Genomic DNA, 22,197 nt, shown 5'->3' with positions numbered 1-22,197 from the left:
TTATTTCATGTCACAGTCTCAAATACATTAGAACACATGTAAGTTTTATTAATTAGTTATGTTGGTGAGGATGGGGTTAATTCCCTTGTGTATATAAGGGTTGTCTTGTCTTTTCCAAATCAGCCTATGATTAAGTGCCACTAGGGGGCGTGAAACGCGTCAGGCCGTCTGTCCCTCTGTGTCATTCTATCTGCTGTATTGCTGTTGGTAATTTTAAGCCTATTTTTCTTTTGTTGGGCTTATGTTTATCAATAAACGTCTTTGTTTTTTAAACCCCCGAGTAGTGCCTGCCTTTTTCTCCTGTTCATACTCACTTTGGGCTTGATCCCCCTGGCTAGGGCACTCCGGAGTCTCTGTTCTATCATTGGATAACCCTGTGGTGTATCTGCAGTTCCGGTTCCAGGTCAGTGCAGCCGCACGCCGTACCTCTCTTCCTAGATACGTGAACAGTAGTTCGGTATAGATTTGACCAACTACCAAATGATTATAATAAATGTAAATAAAGATACATAATACACTTATGTTTAACCTAGAGGATAGGTGTACGCTAATTGAATATAGCGTGAATATAGCTACAATCATAAGTGGGCAATAATATAGTATTGATAAGACCAACTACTAAATGATTATAATAAATATAAATAAAGATACATAATACATTTATGTTAACCTAAAAGGTAAGTGAGCACTAATTAAATATTGTGTTGATATAGTGAGATATCGCATAAGCATACTAATGTTTACTATGATGTCTCTAAATATGTATATATGTACCTTCTATGTTCTATTTGAAACATTAATCATATATAAATCTGATATCTAAATACTAACCTGCAATGTAGATCAACACTCAATATATTAGATCATGATTATGTAGGAATCGTGAATAATAATAAAAATAATTATAAAAATATGCATCTTAATAAAAGGTATGGCTGGACCTATGTTACACCAATATAATTATCTGATTATTTGGACTCCATAGTCCAAAATTGACTTAACTAAAGTGATTAAATTAATCTAAACTAGTAGCAACTAATTTACTATTGGCTTGATTTAGAGTTTGGCGTTAGCCGTCAAAACCAGCGTTAGAGGCTCCTAACGCTGGTTTTGGGCTACCGCTGGTATTTAGAGTCAGTCAGGAAAGGGTCTAACGCTCAATTTGCAGCCGCGACTTTTCCATACCGCAGATCCCCTTACGTCAATTGCGTATCCTATCTTTTCAATGGGATCTTTCTAATGCTGATATTTAGAGTCGTGGCTGAAGTGAGCGTTAGAAATCTAACGACAAAACTCCAGCCGCAGAAAAAAGTCAGTAGTTAAGAGCTTTCTGGGCTAACGCCGGTTTATAAGGCTCTTAACTACTGTGCTCTAAAGTACACTAACACCCATAAACTACCTATGTACCCCTAAATCGAGGCCCCCCCACATCGCCGCCACTCTAATAAATTTTTTTAACCCCTAATCTGCCGCTCCGTACACCGCCGCAACCTACGTTATCTCTATGTACTCCTAATCTGCTGCCCCTAACACCGCCGACCCCTATATTATATTTATTAACCTCTAATCTGCTGCCCCCGCTATCGCTGACACCTGCATATTTTTTTTAACCCCTAATCTGCCGCTCCGTACACCGCCGCAACCTACATTATACCTATGTACCCCTAATCTGCTGCCCCTAACACCGCCGACCCCTATATTATATTTATTAACCCCTAATATGCCGCCCCCAACGTCGCCTCCACCTACCTACAATTATTAACCCCTAATCTGCTGACCGGACCTCACCGCTACTATAATAAATGTATTAACCCCTAAAGCTAAGTCTAACCCTAACACTAACACCCACCTAAGTTAAATATAATTTTTATCTAACGAAATAAATGAACTCTTATTAAATAAATTAATCCTATTTAAAGCTAAATACTTACCTGTAAAATAAACCCTAATATAGCTACAATATAAATAATAATTATATTGTAGCTATTTTAGGATTAATATTTATTTTACAGGCAACTTTGTATTTATTTTAACCAGGTACAATAGCTATTAAATAGTTAATAACTATTTAATAGCTACCTAGTTAAAATAATTACAAAATTACCTGTAAAATAAATCCTAACCTAAGTTACAATTAAACCTAACACTACACTATCAATAAATAAATTAAATAAAATACCTACAATTACCTACAATTAAACCTAACACTACACTATCAATGCATTAATTAAATACAATACCTACAAATAACTACAATTAAATAAACTAACTAAAGTACAAAAAATAAAAAAGAACTGTTACAAAAAATAAAAAAATATTTACAAACAGAAAAATATTACAACAATTTTAAACTAATTACACCTACTCTAAGCCCCCTAATAAAATAACAAAGACCCCAAAATAAAAAAAATGCCCTACCCTATTCTAAAATTAAAATAGAAAAGCTCTTTTACCTTACCAGCCCTTAAAAGGGCCCTTTGAGGGGCATGCCCCAAAGAATTCAGCTCTTTTGCCTGTAAAAAAAACCATACAATACCCCCCCAACATTACAAACCACCACCCACATACCCCTAAACTTACCCAAACCCCCATTAAATAAACCTAACACTAAGCCCCTGAAGATCTCCCTACCTTGTCTTCACCACACTGGGTCCCGATCTGTCCAGAAGAGCCTCCGAAATCTTCACCCAAGCCCAAGCGGGGGCTGAAGAGTGACGTCCATCCTCCGGCTGAAGTCTGGATCCAAGTGGCGGCTAAAGAATTCCATCTTCGGGCAGAAGTCTTCATCCTATCCGGGCAGAAGAGTTGATCCGGACCGGCAAACATCTTCATCCAAGCCGCATCTTCTATGTTTTTCCATCCGATGACGACCGGCTCCATCTTGAAGACCTCCGGCGCGGATCCATCCTCTTCTTGCGATGTCCTAAGTCCGAATGAAGGTTCCTTTAAATGACGTCATCCAAGATGGCGTCCCTCGAATTCCGATTGGCTGATAGGATTCTATCAGCCAATCGGAATTAAGGTAGAAAAATTCTGATTGGCTGATGGAATCAGCCAATCAGAATCAAGTTCAATCCGATTGGCTGATCCAATCAGCCAATCAGATTGAGCTCGCATTCTATTGGCTGATCGGAACAGGTAGACAGGGTTATGGAGCAGCGGTCTTTAGACCTCTGCTTCATATTGGCCTCATCAGAGCAGGTGGACAGGGTTATGGAGCAGCGGTCTTTAGACCTCTGCTTCATAACTGCTGTTTCTGGCGAGTCTGAAGACTCGCCAGAAACAAGGCCCACAAGCTCCGTTCAGAGCTTGATAAATGGGCCCCTATATATGAATCTGTATTTAAATATTTTAACAACTTGATTAGTAATTATGCTAAGAAACTACGACATACAAATTAATTTTACATTCAATTTTCAAGAGAACGCAGAAATTATGATTCATTCATATTGCAATATAAAAAAATATCAATTTACTGAATAGTTAAAACAAATTGTAAGAAAGGCATTGTTTTAAATCAGCAATTTTTTTTGTAAAACAACAACACATTCCACTAAATACACACATGTACAACACAGCACAAAATATTTTCAAACAGGAACATATTAAAGGGACACTGAACCCAAACATTCTCTTTCGTGATTCAGATAGAGCATTGCATTTTTTTCCCTTTTTTTTTTTTCCATGTTCAATTGTCAGAATTCTATTAAATACTAAATCAAAACAACAAAATGCATTTCATATCGGTAGCACTGTAGACATTTCAGCCATCTTCAATTGTAAAATGACAGTTTTTGTTTTACAATAAAGTTAACTTTAAATCATGTAGAATTATACTACTGTTGAATTTAGTAGTTTAATGGATATGAGCTTGAGAAACAGGAAGTCCAATTATCTGTTTATTGGAACAAAATGTTTTCAATTATAATAAATTACAAAATAATTATATATGAATTTAGAGAAAAAATAATTTAAAGAACAAAGCATATTTGATGTCTAATTTACAAATATTACTTAGATTTTAAGGGAGAGTTTACTTGATTTTTGTATTGTTTACAAAGATAGATTACACCTTTACTACCCATTCCCCAGCATTGCATAACTAACATTATTATAATAATGTACTTTATAACCTCTAAACCTGTAAATCTATGCCTGTTTCTTAGCCCCTGCAGGCCACCTCTTATTTCAGTGCTTTTTATTAGCTTTTCACAGCCAAATAGTGCTAGTTTATGTGTCCAATATAGATATCCTTGTGCTTACTCCCATGGAGTCATGAATAAACCATCACTAATTGGCTAAAATGCAAGTTTGTTAAAGATAAAGATAAGAGGGCAGTCGGCAGTGACTTAGATACAAGTAATCATAGAGGTAAAAAGTACACTAATATAACCTTGTTGGGAAATGGGTAATATAGGAATCATCTATCAGGCAAATAACCATCTTCTATTACCACCAAACTCTTGTGCCTGATACTGCAGCTGAGGTGTTATAACAGATTTAAGATCCATTCCCGTTTGTTGTGGATGAGAGAAAAGTTTATGGAAGTTAACAATCACTGATCCTGAAATCAGGCAAACGGCAAGCTGAGGTGCTGTAAGACCCCAGTCTGTCTTTAACATCACATTTGGGTGCTGCCACTCTTGTGAGTACATTGAAAGCCAGGGATCATTGTTTTGGGCATGATATTTAGTTATCACTGATGCACATAAGGAGGTTACTCTCTTTTTCTTCAGATTCTGTTTCAATTTTGACCTCATTGAAGTGAGCTATTGGATAGAGCTACCTAATACAATCTTGTCTAGGGATACATTAATATCAATACTGCATATAAGACTTTTATGTGTTAGACATTCAAATACCATGCATAGATGTGTTAAGAACTGTGCTTTTTATGTGACTAACATCTTTATGTTATCTTTTTGGCACCCCCTATATTCTAAACTTTGTTTAGAAAGTGGTTGGTATGCATTGCACTGCGATTTATATACAGAGTCTTCTGATATTGAACAATTATTGCAGCCCTAAGATCTCAAGGCAGGTGGCCCAAGAAGGATGTGTTTGGGGTCTCTGTTAGACCACATATCACTACACACCTGGTTACCAAACAAAGGCTTAGTATCTCAGATCAAAAAGAGTAAAAATTACTTTGGATGTGTCTACTGTGCATATAATGGTCTGATATTACAGCAGATTGCTATGTACAATCAGCATGGGCTTTATGCAACTAATTTGACCTACTATATATGTAATCAATTAATTTACTTTTTTTTTTTTTAATTATTTATTTATATCCCAGATTGTGTACAATCAAATAAGTTCAGCCTTTATATGCCACGCAGGGCCAGGAATAACATAATATACTACAATATATAAAAAAATTAAAAGCGACAAATTTCTCATTTTCTGGCAAGTCAATAATAATTCGAGGTTTCTTATTCTGCCAGATGAAAGAGCGAAGGGCTGAATTAAAGGATAAGATATCTATCGTTTTTAAGATAAGTGGAGTGTTCTGGAGCACATATATAATTTTAGGAAGTAATGACATTTTATATAGTGCTATGCGTCCTGATAAAGAGAGAGGGAGGTTCTGTCAGTTTTTAAAGGATTCCTTAATTTTCTTAAGGACAGGTAAAACATTCAAGTCGTACCAAGCACCAGGGTCAGGAGAGACCCAAATACCTAGATACCTGAATGCATCCTGTACTATAGAGAATGGAATGTTATCACATGAGTCCTTATTTTTTTTAAGCCAGCATAGTTCTGATTTTAAGATATTTACTTTGTAGCCCAAAGAGGAACTAAATTGGTCTATTATTTTGAGAAGTTTAGGGATATTTCTGGCTGTGTTTTATATGTAAATTAGTACGTCATCCGCGTATAGTGCAATTTGCAGTTCTTTTTCTTTTATCTTGATCCCTTCTAGTTGATGTCTAATTTGTAGAGCAAGAGGCTCAATGGCCATATCGAAGAGAAGAGGGGAGAGGGGACACCCCTGCCTGGTTCATCTACCGAGTCTTATATTCTGGGTCAGATCCCCGTTTACTAAAATTTTCGTGGAGGCGTTGCTACAGGGAGTGCAGAATTATTAGGCAAATGAGTATTTTGACCACATCATCCTCTTTATGCATGTTGTCTTACTCCAAGCTGTATAGGCTCGAAAGCCTACTACCAATTAAGCATATTAGGTGATGTGCATCTCTGTAATGAGAAGGGGTGTGGTCTAATGACATCAACACCCTATATCAGGTGTGCATAATTATTAGGCAACTTCCTTTCCTTTGGAAAAATGGGTCAAAAGAAGGACTTGACAGGCTCAGAAAAGTAAAAAATAGTGAGATATCTTGCAGAGGGATGCAGCACTCTTAAAATTGCAAAGCTTCTGAAGCGTGATCATCGAACAATCAAGCGTTTCATTCAAAATAGTAAACAGGGTCGCAAGAAGCGTGTGGAAAAACCAAGGCGCAAAATAACTGCCCATGAACTGAGAAAAGTCAAGCGTGCAGCTGCCAAGATGCCACTTGCCACCAGTTTGGCCATATTTCAGAGCTGCAACATCACTGGAGTGCCCAAAAGCACAAGGTGTGCAATACTCAGAGACATGGCCAAGGTAAGAAAGGCTGAAAGACGACCACCACTGAACAAGACACACAAGCTGAAACGTCAAGACTGGGCCAAGAAATATCTCAAGACTGATTTTTCTAAGGTTTTATGGACTGATGAAATGAGAGTGAGTCTTGATGTGCCAGATGGATGGGCCCGTGGCTGGATTGGTAAAGGGCAGAGAGCTCCAGTCCGACTCAGACGCCAGCAAGGTGGAGGTGGAGTACTGGTTTGGGCTGGTATCATCAAAGATGAGCTTGTGGGGCCTTTTCGGGTTGAGGATGGAGTCAAGCTCAACTCCCAGTCCTACTGCCAGTTTCTGGAAGACACCTTCTTCAAGCAGTGGTACAGGAAGAAGTCTGCATCCTTCAAGAAAAACATGATTTTCATGCAGGACAATGCTCCATCACACGCGTCCAAGTACTCCACAGCGTGGCTGGCAAGAAAGGGTATAAAAGAAGAAAATCTAATGACATGACCTCCTTGTTCACCTGATCTGAACCCCATTGAGAACCTGTGGTCCATCATCAAATGTGAGATTTACAAGGAGGGAAAACAGTACACCTCTCTGAACAGTGTCTGGGAGGCTGTGGTTGCTGCTGCACGCAATGCTGATGGTGAACAGATCAAAACACTGACAGAATCCATGGATGGCAGGCTTTTGAGTGTACTTGCAAAGAAAGGTGGCTATATTGTTCACTGATTTGTTTTTGTTTTGTTTTTGAATGTCAGAAATGTATATTTGTGAATGTTGAGATGTTATATTGGTTTCACTGGTAAAAATAAATAATTTAAATGGGTATATATTTGTTTTTTGTTAAGTTGCCTAATAATTATGCACAGTAATAGTCACCTGCACACACAGATATCCCCCTAAAATAGCTATAACTAAAAACAAACTAAAAACTACTTCCAAAACTATTCAGCTTTGATATTGATGAGTTTTTTGGGTTCATTGAGAACATGGTTGTTGTTCAATAATAAAATTAATCCTCAAAAATACAACTTGCCTAATAATTCTGCACTCCCTGTATATAAGTTATTAAATAGACGTAGAAAGTTACCTCCGATACCAAATTGCTGTAGTGTGAAGGACAAATGATCATGATGTACCAAGTCAAACGCCTTTTCAGCATCAATAGAAATAATCGCCCTGTCAGGGGTGTCCTCCCCCTCAGGTTTCTCTGATTCCCCCATGTTTTTAAAATACTCTATAGTCGAGAAAACCTCTCTTATTTTGGCTGATGAATTTCGTTTCAAAAGGAAACCAGCTTGGTCTTTGTGTATGATGTTGGGGAGCAAGAATTGAAGTCTATGTGCTAGAATGGCTGTAAACAGTTTGTAGTCTGTATTTAAAAGCGCAATAGGCCTATATGACTCTTTTCTATTTGGTTCTTTGCCTGGCTTAAGTATAAGGGATGTATATTCACTCAAGCTAGCCCTTGATTGAAAGGTGTATATCCCAGTGAGATGATATTCCGCTATGTCTGAAGCAGTAGCGATGAGCTGTGGGTCTTCCTTTCACGATCCCAAGCTTCAGGGCTTTGATACAGAGGTTTCCGCCAACAGTATCAGGGGTTGGAGTGGCCGAGAACTATCATGAAACAGCTTCAGTCCAGCTGGAGTTCTCATACAAAACAGGTAACCCCCGTAATCTGACCTGATATCAGAAAGGTGCTACTATAGGTAAGATGTACTCTTCCGCACACAGCACCCATAAGAGGGGGGGGAAATACAGACAGATATAATTGGGATTTGTGGGTAGACCAGGCTCTGTAGCAATTCTTTTACCCCAAAAGTTGTTTGTCTGCCACATAAGAATAAATACAGTTCAAGAGCTGTAGGCTGCAGTATAGTGCTATGTTGTGGCACTTTTGTGGAGCCCCGGTGACGGTAGATTTAGTCAAACCAAGCCACCCTGGGTCTGAGGGTTTAGGAACCATTTTACCAAGGGCTTGCAGGGATAGAACAGAGCAGGTATTCCAGGTAACTGCACCTCTAGGCTCCTCCCCCGGAACTCGCTCCAGAGCATTGCATTTTAAGCAACTTTCTAATTTACTCCTATTATCAAATTAGAAAGTTGGTATATTTATTTGAAATGCGAGAATGTAAGTTTAGATGCCGGCACATTTTTGGTGAACAACCTGGGTTGTTCTTGCTGATTGGTGGATAAATTCACCCACCAATTGAAAAGTGCTGTCCAGAGGTCTGAACCCAAAAAAACTTAGATGTTTTCTTTTTCAAATAAAGATAGCAAGATAACGAAGAAAAATTGATCATTGGAGTAAATTGGAAAGTTGCTTAAAATTGCATGCTTTTTCTGAATCACAAAAGAAAAAATTTGGGTTCAGTGTCCTTTTAATGAGTGACTAGCTCATGTGAGTGCCACCTGTGTTAAGGACCCAATGATAAAAAAAAACTCACCGGCACGGAGAGACATCCCCTAACTTTGTAGGAGTTTTTTTTTATTGTAATATGTGGGTCCCTCCTTCACTCCCAGAACTCTTTGTTGTGAGATAAAGGGTTGTCAAGTTTAAATTTACATTTCAGATATTATTTTAAGGGACCTCTCTGTACTGACGAGACTTCTTAGATCATTTTGCCAGTATACACCAATTTTCATATAACTGCATTAATAGACACTACTATAAAGAATAAGATGCACAGATACTAATAAAAAAATCCAGTATAAAACGGTTTAAAAACTTACTTAGAAGCTCTCAGTTTAGCTCGGTTGAAAAGGTAGCTGGAAAGCCCTCTGCAAGTTGTAAATAAGACACTTCCCCCCTCCCACTTCTTTTGCATATGAAAAGACCCATTACACAAACAGAAGCAAGGTACCACACTATAAAACCTAATATTGTGTGAAAGAGGTGTGCCAGTGATAAATCTCAAAAATACATAATGTGCAAAGTGCAATATATGCAAATAATAAAATATAATGTGTGTGGATATGTGAGAGGCAATTAGCAATGCCTATATAAATATAAAAATAAAAAAGTATATTAACAAATAAGGACGAACAACAAAAAACAGAAAATTAAAAATCCAAACTTTTGTGATAAGTCCTAACTTTTGTAATAAGAGTCCTTATGAATCCGTGTAACGGTAGGTGATGGCAGGCAGCACTCCTAAAGCAGAGCGAAGATCAGCAACAATGTCCTAAAAGACAAGATGAAAGAGGGTCCTAATGGTTTGATATCATAGGGAACAAAGTGAGTGTAATGAATAGGAACAACAGGGTACTCACAAACAGTCTTGCACATCCAGTGCAATAAAGCGCAAGCCGAGGCTTAAGAGCTGCTCGGCTGACTCAGACACTCCAGCTAGAACATGAGGCCCCGGCAGAAGTCGTCACTGATGACGTCTCAGGCAGAGAAGAAAAACCAGACAATCCAGAGGAACCTGCGATAGGTCCACGTAGTTGAGGCAGTCAGGCAAATCTCTGAGTAACCCTGCTCCATTTAACCTATAACTGACCAATGGAATAATCAGTATATCACACGCCCACCAATGCAAATATCGGTATATCACATGCCCACCAATGTGCCTAATTCCATTAGTTCATAAGGGCATCAGTAACAATAATATGTCATGGTTCATCCGTGGGCGTAAGGTATACCCGAAGCTATAACATTTAGCAGACTAAATACAAAAATCTAACAACTATCAATGATATACGTAGAGTATCAAGACAAATCACTTCATTATGCCAAATCAATCATAAGAGTGTAGACATATTACAAAAATAAATATGTCATCGATAGTCTGCATGGTAAATTCATATAAGAGTCGACCAATAGTTGGCCAATAAAAGCGTCAGTGAATTGCACACCAACAGTTTCTAATCATATCCATAAACATCTGCATTTATTACTTTTGCTAAGTAGATCATTTATAGGCCAACTTCATATTTATTTAAGAATCAGGCTGTATGCATGCCCACATTACCCAAAAGGGTTTTGCTAAACTGGTGGGTGTGTCATATGTCCAAGCCTCCGTGAATATGCTATGTATGAAATTTTCAATTGACTTGTGTATGCCATATGTTAACGCCTTTGTGATATATACAGTATTTATATATATATCGTTTTTTGGGACCAATGAAGTCTCTTATTATGATACCCTACACATACAATTGATAGTCAATGTATAATTTCCTTTATTTGTTGAAATACTTTGGATTTGTGTCACGCCCACCACATGCACCATATTATTGTTTTTTACTGATGTTCGTATCAACTAATGGGATTTGGTGCGTTGGTTGGTGTGCAATTCACCAACGCTTTTATTGGCCAACTATTGGTCGACTCTTATATGAATTTACCATGCAGACTATCAATGACATATTTATTTTTGTAATATGTCGACACTCTTATGATATTGATTTGGCATAATGAAGTGACTTGTTTTGATACTCTACGTATATCATTGATAGTTGTTTTTATTTAGTCTGCTAAATGTTATAGCTTTGGTTATACCTTACGCCCACGGATGAACCATAACATATTATTGGTTGTTACTGATGCCCTTATGAATTAATGGTATTGGGCGCATTGGTGGGCCATGATATACCGATCTTTGCATTGGTGGACGTGTGATATACCGATTATTCCATACATTTTAAAAAAAAATACTTTATGGGCTATATAAATATATATATATATATATATATATATATATATATATATATATATAGATATAGATATAAATAGATCATTTACAAAACATGTATGCAAAGAAAAATTGAGTGTATGATGTCCCTTTAGGTGACTTATTTGCTGGTAAAATAAATGTCTCTTTTTTAAAGTGATAATTAAAATTCCTAGCTAAAATTAAATTATGGGATGACTTAACGTTGTCAAATAAATAATACAGAGAACCACATAATAAAGTGTGGTTAAAAAAAATCTTTGAATGCAAAATAATGTATTTTTTCTGAGAATGCTACAATTTTTTACATTTATGTAATACACAGAATAAGATATAATTACACTTTACAAAACCTTTTTTGTATAATGCTTCTAACGTTTTGAGTACTATAATTCTCAGTAAAAGTACAGTACTTTCTTGCAATTTAAAAAAGAAAAAAAAATGTACATTATACTCAATGTTCTAAGATTTATAGGCTCAATTCATAGTTCCACTTGACTAACTAAAGCAGAATTTAAGTCAGACACAGATAAAAAAAAAATATAAATCTGACAGACAATTTTTCCTTAAAATATATAAATAGATTACTTATAATATGCATTAAAAAAGAAACACTCGTGCGATCAAATCAATGATATATATGCCATTAAAACATTTCACATTTGATATTCATTTACGTTTAAATCTACATTTTAAATTTGATTAATCAACTTTGTCCAGTGACCCTGTAAGGGATTTCAGCGTGCTCCTTGGTGTGAATACGGAAGACACTCCTGTCATATAAAATAACTTTCTTAATGATGAACTAAAACTAGGGATCATGTAAAGATACATCTTATTTTAAGTGACGAGTGAGCTGTCACTTTCAGAATTCTATACGGCAATCAAATATGCAAATACATTAGTAAGTTATTAAAGATGCTTGTAATGTAAAATATTTTTTTAATGATTCTGATTAGGTATATTAAATCAGAAATGTATTTTTAGAAACAATGTACAATTAAAATCATCTGTTTATATGTCTTGTTCTATCAGACAAATTAGATTTTTTTTCAGTAAAATATGGTTTCAAGATAATATAAAATTGTTTTTCAAATCTCTACTACTTTGTTATATGCTGATAAAAATGTATAGATCTATGCAAATCTTAATTTACTTAACATTCCTTTGATGTGTTAAGTTTCCTAGTATAAAGTCTTTGTTGTTAAAAAAAGTTAAATTCTTAGATGTTCTTAATCCTTCCTCTATCAATTTAGAAACTTTAAAGATGAATCTCTTTATATTATTTTGGAGAAAATATGTTTTATCTTTTGTAAGGACTTAAGTAATAAGATAAACAGTATATGCATCAACCAAACATCTTACTGTTTTGCATTTAGTTATTTGGTTTGAAGCAATAAGTTATCTCTAAAATTTTTATATTTTCTTTATGTATTTTTTTATATTTTCTGAGTGATCCTTTTTATTTAGCACTATGACAGCAGTTTTTCAGAAACAACTGAATTTCATCAGCTGATTTCTTGACAGGAACAAGTCAGAAACTTTTAATAGACAGTTTCTCTGAAAAAAAGGTAGATGTGAGTTTGTGACTTGCAAACAATATTTTATTATTATTTATTTACTGATAAAAAAATAATTTGTTGGGTAAAATCTGCAGCTACTTTAAAATTGGATTTATAAACAAAACATGTTTTAACCAATTAAATACTGTATATTTGTGGTAGTGTGGTATATTTTTTCATAGCTGGATACCCACGTTTAGTGCTGCATAATATTTTTAGGATTACAGTGGAATACGGAAATAGACTCAACCATTACATATATACTAAGCTTTCTATTATTTAAATATTCTGTATAAAATGTAAACACACAGAAAATCAACAAAAAAGTGCTTTCTATATTACAAAATTAAAATACATATTGCATTATAAATACCATGATGCATTGAGTTAGTGAAACAAGATTATTTAACAATTCTTATTATATAAATTCATTATTTATCTCTGAAAAATGAATCACGATCCACTATAAAAAGCCCATTACTTGCAAAATTTCATTAAATTCCGACGATAAGAAACTGGTGAATTCTAATTTCTCATTCATAACCTCTGGTGCTAATGTACCTAACAAATTAATCAAGTTTCTTTCTGAAGCATTATTTGATTAACAATGTTAAAATGTCTACCAACTTTAGTTTTTTTATACCTATAAATTTGAAACTTTCAAAGTTAGCCTGTGATAAAATGCTTGGCTTCATTGCTTGGCACATAAAAATATATTTTTGCCTTTATTCCTATATTCTGAAATTCTGTCTTTAAATATAATCTTAGTTTTTAGAAACATTTTGAGCAAGAAAAGTACCAATGGGTATATAACCGATACAGTAGAGCAATTGAAAAGCCTTTTATAGTGTAAAACTTACATGCAAACTTTGAAGAGACAATCTGATAAAAATATTGTCACGCTCGGCTGAGCCAGTTCTGGGGTATGGAGCTTATGCAAGGTGGTGGCAGTCTTAGAACTGTCTTGAATACTGAAAGGGGCCAGCGGTATGTGCTTCATTCTGGAATTGCCCCTATCAGGCATGTTTAGAAACAGACAAGCAAGTAAGTTTATTGCACTGGAACTGGAGACTTGAAGGTTGGAAGCAGGTTTAGTGAGCAGGCGTGTCCACACCAGAACTGGAGTCTGAGTAAATGTCTACGATAGGGCCAGGAACAGGAGTGCAAACTTAGGCTAAACACAGGAGGTGCCCAATGGAGACCTGAGGCAGGGGGTGCCCAATGGAGGTCTGAGACAGGAGGTGCCCAATGGAGGCCTGAGACAGGAGGTGCCCAATGGAGGCCTGAGACAGGAAGTGCCCAATGGAGGCCTGAGACAGGAGGTGCCCAATGGAGGCCTGAGGCAGGAGGTGCCCAATGGAGGCCGAGACTGGAGGTGCCAAATTGTGGCCAAGACTGGAGGTTGCCACTTGACTTGAGGCAGAGACTGGAGGTGCCCACTTGAGGCAGAGACTGGAGGTCAGGACAGGAGCAGGACACAGATGTTTGGCAGGACCACTGCAGGGCTTGAATACTGGAAGACTGGTAGCAGAGACTCTATGCAGAGCTTGGCACACATGCAGGATAATAGGACTTGACAGAGTATGGATGCAGGAGTAACTGACTGGAACTTTGCAGATATGCTTAGCAGTGCTTGGTTACATGTGTTGTATAAATGAACTTGGTAAGTGCCCTCTGTAGGGCTAGGCACTGAAACAGGATCACAGGGAAGCAGGATGATGCCACAGAAAGCAGAGACAGGCTGGTACAGGGAGGATAGCCAGGAGACAAGCCAATACCAATAGTTAGATACCTGAGAGCAGTCAGAACAGTCACCAAACTTAGGGAGAATCCAATTGAATAAACAGGGTAAAAGGCCAGGTTCGGTAAACAGAAAAGCAGTCCAATTTTTTTATTAAAATCAAGGGGATTCAAAAGGGTAGTCAGAGAACAAGCTGGATTCAGGAACAAAACAGGAAACACAGGCAAGGTCAGAGGCACTAACACTGTAACAGGAAGAACCACTATGTAAGAGCAGGAAGTGGATTGTAAAGCAGCCTTTTATAGGAGAGCTGATTGCAAAACCACCTGCAGCTGGCAAGCAGGTGGAGCCAGAGAGCAATCCACTGCAGGTAACAGATCTCCAAAAACTAAAAGCAAATACAAAGCACTCTGGTGGCACAGGAACAGAGAAACAGGCTTGGACTCAGGAAACCCAGATTCAAATCCGAGTATGGCTTTGATAATACCCTCTCCCTTAGGACACCCTCTGGATGGCCATAGCTTCTTTACACACTTGAAGGTCTTCTTTCCTGACCAGAGTCCCATCAGAAGCAAGAATAAAATCTGGATGCATTATATTGGTGAAAGGGCCCTCCTGAAGAAGAGAGAGAGCTGCAATGATGGTACCCTGAGACATTATATTTTGGGTCTAGAGCGATTAGGAAGGTGATTTGAAATAACAATTCCCCATCTCCGGACTGCAGTTTGTGGTTCTGAATTTTCACAAATTGTTGTGAATCCATCTGTATCATCCTACTCAGTGCCAGTGATGAATGCTGTGGGTAGTAAGGTTCCAGCTAGGATTGGCTATATTGGATTAACAGTGTTCTTTAAGAGGGTACAGAGACCAAGAGAGAAGCAGATTCAGATTTGATGACATAACTGCTACATTCATCTGGGAGTTGTTGCTCCAGGATAGTATTTATCCATATTTTTGTTGTTGTTGTTGGATTTGTGGTACTCTTCCCAGAAGCCACCACAGCAGACAAAGCAGGACTAGGAGCTGGGAACTCTTGAGCAGATCACCTAGGAGGTCTATCTGGACAATAGGAGATGACATGACTGCAGCCCCCACAATAGAAAAAGAGTCTTTGAGTTTTCCTTCTTGTAATCTCCGTAGCTGAAAGGATTTCATTCGGCATCTTTGGTGTTACTCTCTAAACTAGTTTTGGAAGAACTCTCTTTGCATTTTGCAGAGGCTGTCCTAGGTGGTACAAAGTATTTCAGAATGGAGGGAGACTTCATTGGAGTATATTTGCTAAAGAATTTTTGCAAAAAGTTTCTCTGCATGTCAATTAAAGCCTGAATGCTTGTGGAATAGGACTGTGTAATGAATTGCACCTTATCAGGAAGATCTTGAAAAAACTGCTGCATTAGCTGGGCCATGTTTGTCACCTGTTCAAGTAGGGCTCTCAGAACTGGTACCATCTTTTCAAGCTCCGATGTATGGCTTTGACATACTGTCATGCTTGGCTGAGCCGGTTCTGGGGTATGGAGCTTATGCAAGGTGGTGGCAGGCTTAGAACTGTCTTGAATACTGAAAGGGTCCAGCGGTATGTGCTTCATTCTGGAATTGCCCCTATTAGGCAAGTTAAGAAACAGACAAGCAAGTAAGTTTATTGCACTGGAACTGGAGACTTAGAAACTGGAAGCAGCATAAGTAAGCAGGCATGCCCACACCAGAACTGGAGTCTGAGGAAATGCCCACAATAGGGCCAGGAACAGGAGTGCAAACTTAGACTGAACACAGAAGGTGCCCAAAGGAGGCTGAGGCAAGAGGTGCCCAATGGAGGCCAAGCCAGGAGGTGCACAATGGAGGCCTGAGACAGGAGATGCCCACTGGGCACTGGATGCCTGAGACAGTGGTGCCCACTGGAGAACTGAGACAGGAAGTGCCCACTGGAGGCCTCAGGCAGGAGGTGCCCACTGGAGGCCTGAGGCAGGAGGTGCCCACTAGAAGCCTGAGACTGGAAATGCCCACTGGAGGCCTGAGACTGGAGGTGCCCACTTGAGGCCAAGACTAGAGGCCTGAGACTGGAGGTGCCCACTTGAGGCTGAAACTGTAGGGGTGCCCATTTGAGGCATAGACTGGAGGTGCCCACTTGAGGAATAGACTGGAGGTGCCTACTTGAGGCTAAGACTGGAGGTCAGGACAGGAGCAGAACACAGTTGTTTGGTAGGACCCACTGCAGGGCATGAATACTGGATTACTGATAGCAGAGACTCTATGCAGAGCTTGGTACACGTGTAGGATACTGGAACTTGACAGAGTTTGGATGTAGGAGTAGGTGACTGGAACTTTGCAGATATGCTTAGCAGTGCTTGGTTACATGCGCTGGATAAAGGAACTTGGAAAGTTTCCTCTGTAGGGCTAGGCACTGATGTCTTTGGAATTTGGTTGGGCGACGTTGGAACCCTGATTGCATTTGTTAATGATTTGAATAGTTCCACTGCTCATCTAAAATTTAAACTTACTTACAGTGAGGAAGATTTGGTGTTTCTTGATACTAGGATTATTAAATCAGGTAACTTTCTGAAAGTTGATCTTTTTAGGAATCCCACCGATCATAACAGTATTTTACACTTTGACAGTGCCCAGCCTTTAGCCCTTTTAAAAGCTTTACCCCGTAGTCAATTACTCAGGGTTCATAGAATCATTATTGATGAGAAATTGTTCGACTTAAGACTTAGGAAAATTATGAATCACTTTATAGACAGAGGCTATCCGATGACTATTGTTGAAAAGGTGATGAACCTAGTTTCATCTATCCCTAGAGAGACCTTATTGGGTCCAAAGAAGGGCCCTGTTAAGACTCAAACTAATCAGCCGATGGTCTTTGTCTCTGAGTTTAACTCCCAAAGTCACTTGATACAAAATATTATTAAAACAATCATTGGGGTATTCTTGCTAAATGCAATGCTGATGTTCCTGAGTTTGCAGATGTTCCCATGCCGGCATTTAAGCGAGGTTATAACATTCATCAAAAATTGATTAGGGCTGACATAGGCTCCCCCGCTATTGTAGACAAACAAAGGTATTTGACCAGTAAAATTAGTGGCTACTTTCCTTGTCTTGGATGCTCCTGCTGTGCCAACATGATCAAATGATCTATTTTTTTTCCATCCTTGATCTGGCAAGAAATATCCTATTAAGGGGTTTTACACCTGCAATTCCCAATATGTGATTTACTTAGTTAAATGTCCTTGTGGGCAGGGCTACGTGGGAGAGACGACTAGGCCCATTAGGGATAGGATAATTGAACACAAAAGCACTGTAAGGACTAATAATAAACTTGCCCCTGTATCCTGTAATTTTTCCAAAATGGGTCATGCTGTTAATCAGATTAGGTTTCAAATTGTTGAACATATCCCTAGACTTAGAAGAGGGGGTGATAGAAACCTCCTGTTAAAACAAAGGGAGTGTGTCTGGATAATTGAACTCAGTGCTATGCAACCTGAGGGCATGAATAGAGTCTGGAATCTCTTTGTATTTTTATGAGTAATCTATTCCTGCTTCTGAATTTGTTGTTTTTGATTGATAACATATTATCCTTAGGTGAATTAAGTAAGTATTATAGCCTTTTTATTTGGCTGCTGCTCAGTGTAAGGTCTCATAGTACTCTTTATAATAATTGTTCCAAATGTCGAATGTGAAAGGGTTAATTCTGTGAGTATATCTTTATTGCCCCCTTGTGGCGGTTGGATATATAAGGGTGCTTTATACCATTATGTTTTATTGCATGATTAAGGGAAGTAAATTCCAAAATGTTGCTACTTTGTTTATGTGCTAAATAAATTCTGTTTATCACTACTTGCTGCCAATCCTTTTTGGAGTTCCGGGCTAGGCACTGAGACAGGATCCCAGGGAACAGGAAGAACCACTATGTCAAAGCAGGATGTGGATTGTAAAGCAGCCTTTTATAGGAGAGCTGATTGCAAAACTACCTGCAGCTGACAAGCAGGTGGAGTCAGAGAGCAATCTACTTTAGGTAACAGATCTCCAAAATCTTCAAGCAAATGCAAAACCATCCTGTGGTGCAGGAACAGAGAAAAAAGCTGGGAATCAGGAGACCCAGGTTCAATTCTGGGCACAGCAGTGACAAAAAGGTCACGCTCTATTTCTTCAGAGAATATACATTTTATACTACTACCTTATCAAACTATGGCCTTGAAAAATAGGAATTGATTGGAAAATGAGCTTGGCCTTTTTTTATTTATGTATGTATTTATTAAAATTATCACAATTTTAGTGTGTCAAACACAGTGGAGTTTGATAAATCCCTTGACATTTGATCTCAATACAACAGCCATTTATGACTAATAATGTTTATCATGATACACAACAAACTACAACTGATCTACAGGCTTCACAGCTGCTGTTACTATCGATAAGGCCACTCATCCTCATTCTGCTGGTCCAACATTTTCTCCTCTCTTGAAAGGATCCTATTTCTCTGCATTTAGCAATTGTGTTTTCTTCCTGTTTTTACATTTTGTAGGGTTACTTCTTTTGTTCCTTAGCTCTGCTCTGGCTGATAAGGGTGCGGCACACGTTTTCTTCAGGGCCCTGGGGTGACCACTGAAATCACACACACATGCAACTGAGTGTTTTCACAAAAGTCCCGTTTATTTGAAGAACACACAAAGAATTTATAGTGATGTATACGTCATACATGAGGTCACAGGAAATATATAAAAAATGTAGTTAACTTCACATCTGCATAAGGGGCCCACAGGAAATAAGAATGTTGTTATAGCACATAACAGAATATGCCCATATAACCATTTGTAGAGAGGAACTTATATTAGAACCATATGTTACAACTTATACAGAAAGAAACTTGTGGAATGCTGCTTTATAAACATTTGATACAAGATTTAAAGTTACCCTCAATATGCTTAATATGTGAGATTCAAATTACCCATATAACATATATATATATATATATAATATATATATATATATATACACACATATACACATATATATATATATATACATATACATATACATACATACACACATATATACCCATCATTCCCCTCTTTGATCACATCGTGATCACATAACCTGTAATGTTCCTACAATATAAACTATCTGGGTCTACCTCTAATTAAATTTTGCAGTTGAACTTTTTCTGCATCTTGTATCATACCTGATATTTTCTTTCCTAAAGTACAAGACATGTAACAGTTAAACAATGTTAATAATAGTAAACAAATAGGTGTAAAGTGTCCAGCATCTTCAGGTGAGTAATAACATGCTGTTATTAATACTATTGGGATATACACAAATATCAATATCCCCATTAGGAAAAGGAAGATCTTGCAGAAATGTCTTGGATCCATGATTGAGATCGTCATCCTGGTCTTTGTGAGGAGTGATCGATACCTTATCACCCACTTCTCCTTTGTGAGGGGTGACCGATAGCTTGTCACCCACTTCTCCTCTCTTTGGACAGAGTTTCACTTGTGAAGCGTGTATCCAGATGTCCTTGTCGTCAGTCAGTACGGCAGTCCTGGTTACAGCGATCACAGTGACTGGCTTGCTGAACGGGAAACCTCCTTTCTTTGCTTTATTCAGCTGGCGAATTCAGACCAGATCTCCAGGCTTGAAAGGATGGGTTGGTTCCTGTGAGGGAAGAGGTAAACGGGAAGACACATCACCATAGATGCCATTCAATTTATCAATCAATTGTTTTACATATTGTTCCTTAATACAATCTAAATCACCATTTTTAATGATAAGTGGGCCTTTTACCCATGGAGTCGGGAATGGTCTACCCATTAGGACCTCAAATGGAGACAACCTGGTTGTCCTATTTGGGGTCATTCTGATTTCTGCTAAAATAGCAGGTAAATAGTTTTGCCATTTAACCCATGTATCTGCTGTTGCCTTTAAAAGTTTTTCCTTGATATTGCGATTCATTCTTTCTACAATCCCTGAGCTTTGAGGATGGTAGGGAATGTGAAAGTTCCAATTAATCTGTAACCATTCTACTAACTCATGTGTGATTTTACTAATGAATACTGGACCGTTATCAGAATTAATCTGAAGCGGACAACCAAATCTGGGAATTATTTCAGTGGCTAAAAATTTAGCGACTGTTTTTGCATCTTCCCTCTGGGTAACAAAAGCTTCTGGCCACTTAGAAAATTGGTCAACTATTACAAGCAGATATAATTGTTTAGTGCCAGTTTTTGGAATATGTGTAAAATCAATTTGTAGATGTGTGAATGGGGCTGTAGGTGGGGGTAAGTGGTCTTTATTGGGGATGGTTGCATTGGTCTGTAAGCAATATACACATCTATTAATATATGCCTTGCAATGATCACCTATACCTCTAATGTAGAAAGATTGCTTCAACAAGTTAGTTGTTGGTTTTATACCTAGGTGTCCAACACCATGGGCTTGTGCTATAAAGAGTGGTGCACTGCCTTCCGGTATGCCCACCTTCCCCTCTTTAGAAAACAAACCATTCTCATCTAAAGTTAACCCATTAGTAGTCCAGAAAGATATGTCACTAGGAGTGGCATGTCCCTGGAGTTCAAGAAGCATATGGTCTGTAGGACATGAAGGTGGGGCTAAAACAGCATACATACGGATGGTGGATCCGGGTGTATGAGAAACATAAGCAGCCTCTTTAGCAATTTTATCTGCAAGTGCATTACCCAAGGAAATAGGGTCAGACTTGTATGTATGTGCACGGCAATGTATGATCGCTATGTCCTTTGGGAGTTGTATGGCCTCTAAAAGTTCATTAATCAGGTCTGTATGAGAGATGGTCTTGCCATCTGCTGAAACAAAACCACGTTGTTTCCATATCATACCAAAATCATGCACAACCCCAAAAGCATAGCGAGAGTCAGTGTAAATGTTAACAGATTTATTTTCAAACAATTTACATGCTTTTGTAAGTGCTATTAATTCTGCAGCTTGTGCAGAAGGATAAGGAATGGGGCCTGCATCTAGAACAATGTCTGGTAGTTGCACAACGGCATAGCCTGTCTTATAAATACCATCACTAGGTCGGGAACAAGAACCATCAACAAACACATTATCAGCATGGTCAAAAGGTTTATCCATCAAGTCAGGTCTTGGTGTGGTAATGTGGTGTATTACCTCTATACAATCATGATCTGTTGGAAAGTCTGGTGATCCTGTAAGTAAGGCACTAAGTATTTGAGTTGGCCCTGAGGATACACTACTATATTTAATAGTCAGATTTGTATTATTCAGTAATATACATTCATAACCAGAAAGTCTTTGAGAAGTCATGTGTTGGGTAGTGACATTTTTTACAAGATGTAAACCTTGGTGACTAGTGTGTAGTACTATTGGATGGCCTAATGTGATTGTTTCAACCATTTCTACAGCCATGACGCAAGCCGCCAATGCTCGGAGACACGCCGGCATCCCTTGTACCGGTATTGGAACTACTTTGGAAAAGAAAGCTACGGGACGCATATTGCCTCCACCATGCTCTTGGGCACAGACAGCAGCCATGGTTTTACAATTGTCCCTCGCATACAAGTGAAATGGTTTACAATAATCAGGTAGTCCTAAAGCAGGGGCACTAATAATGCTAGTCTTCAGAGCTATGTAGGATTTAGTCAT

Source organism: Bombina bombina, chromosome 6 (genome assembly GCF_027579735.1).
Source record: "Bombina bombina isolate aBomBom1 chromosome 6, aBomBom1.pri, whole genome shotgun sequence".
Lineage (NCBI taxonomy): Eukaryota > Metazoa > Chordata > Amphibia > Anura > Bombinatoridae > Bombina > Bombina bombina.
The sequence above is the reverse complement of the archived record's forward strand: the minus strand, read 5'-3'. Positions refer to the sequence as shown.